The sequence below is a fragment of the Carcharhinus amblyrhynchos genome, chromosome 28 (genome assembly GCF_965287045.1).
Source record: "Carcharhinus amblyrhynchos chromosome 28, sCarAmb.v2.hapA, whole genome shotgun sequence".
Lineage (NCBI taxonomy): Eukaryota > Metazoa > Chordata > Chondrichthyes > Carcharhiniformes > Carcharhinidae > Carcharhinus > Carcharhinus amblyrhynchos.
In genome coordinates, this window is record NC_137351.1 from 5479077 (window position 1) to 5481087 (window position 2011).

General features: G+C 45.8%; 1 pseudogene; it reads right to left on the reverse strand.

Annotated features, from left to right (window-relative positions):
* Positions 1–260: 260 nt before the first annotated feature.
* On the reverse strand, positions 261–643 carry LOC145359631 (large ribosomal subunit protein eL31 pseudogene; annotated as a pseudogene).
* Positions 644–2011: the final 1368 nt, after the last annotated feature.

The window sequence follows — 2011 nt, forward strand, 5'->3', positions numbered from 1 at the left end:
TGAAAGTTGTGAGTCATCTGACTTGACAAGATACCTTCCCTTTGAATTAAGGAGGGCTGTCTTTGAGTGGAAATTAAGTAATCAAAACCAAATTTAAGTATCGATCAAAAGAGCATCTTTGCAGTTGACAGACCACCCACTGCGTGAGGAATAAATTACGCAGTCATAAAACATACTGTAAGCATTGAAGAACAGAGGGACAGCCAGATCCTCTCAGTTGCCTTAGGCAGTTGCAACTTTATAAACACAACATTTACAATTTAATTTTCATCAACATTAACTGTCTGCAGACCTTTGTATGATGTGACAGGAACGTTAGTTACCAATGTGTAGAGTTTGTTAGGAGAGTCCTCCTCCCCATTACGTTTTCAGGATCAACACACACGAATGCGATATGGAACATTCCTTATGCCTTTTGTCCAAACAGCCTTGTTCAAAATGAGTATCAATGTGGACATCTGGAGTACCTGTCTCCTCCACCGCAAATTTATGGATCTCCTTAATGGCATGGGTAGCGCGTCTGTTAAAACCCACGCCATGGATGCGCTTATGCACATTTATTGTGTATTCCCTCGTAACCACCTCGTTAATGGCAGAACAGCCCATCATTTTCTCTCCACCTTTCTTAGTGGGAGCCATCTCACCGGGAAAATGTCAGAAGGGGCTTTACTGCACCTGGTATTCTGAGGTGGTCTCCCATTCAAGTACTAACCAGGCCTGGGTCTGCTTAGCTTCTGCGATCAAGTCTTTTCAGACTAGCATAGGGGCTATTTTCCCGCAACATTTCTGGTGGGTCAGGTTGGGAGATTTGCATCGTCGATCTTGTTCCGGGATTTGCCAATGCATTGGGAATGCACGCACGTCTCCCCGAGCCAGAGAACAGTCGGAGTCCAAAGCACGCTGGAAACCAACAGGAAGGCAGATAAGTGATTTGAATCTTTTAAAAATGTAGTTTAAATGTATCTTGCATTTCATTATCAGGAACTTTCAGGTCCCGATAGAATCGCCCACCCCACCAGGAGTACTTCATTCTGGCGGAATTTAGAGTAGCTCCCCATATTCGGGGAACTAGCAAGAGACCTACCGGAATGAAGGGGGCAATCGGGGCCCACTAGGGGATTGAGCAGCGGGGGGTGCCCCAAGGGGCAGAGTGCCCATGCCCGGGGGCACTTCAACACTGCCCCCCAGGCATCGGGCAGGGCCCAGGCAGCAGGGCCTACTCTGGGTGGGGCCTGGGGGTTATCGGTGGGGTGAGGGGGTCTGGGCTGGAGGGGGGGCCAGTGATCCGGACAGATTGGGAGGATCTGATGGTCTGCCTGAGGGGAGGCCTGCCAGGTTGTTTGCCCATTTATTTAGCCAAATTATTTCCCATTGAAACCTCCTCATGTCCTCTTCACACTTACTTTCCTGCCTTTCTTTGTACCATCAGCAAATTTTGCAACTGTACCATCTGTCCCTTCATCCAAGTCATCTATATGCATCATAAAAAGTTGAGGTCCCACCACTGATCCGTGCAGCACACAACTCATTACATATTGCCAACCAGGAAATGGTGTATTTATGCCTATTCTGGGAACATGTAAAATTGTCAAAGTAGGTAGGAGAAATAAAAATAAGCATATTAATGTTATCTGACTGAGGCAGTGGCACAGTGGAATTACTACTGGATCTGGGATCAAATCCCACCATGGCAGATGGTTAAATTTGAATTCAATAACAATACGGAATGAAAAGTCCAATGGTGAAATAGATCAGGCCTCTCTTTAATGTACCAAAATTATGAGCAATAAAAGGCTGTGTAGTTGTGGCTATAAAGCTTTAGTTCTTCCAATAGAATTCTCAAATTGACTCAGTGGTTTCCATCCACAGGGACAACCAGTATATTAGTGTAATTGGACAAGACAGGGTGATGATGAGGCCAAGAGTGTTTCAACCTGGAATCTGCAATCCTGATCAGTGTTTCAATGAGATGATGACTGAACTGCCTCTCACGATCTTACCGGCCCAAAAA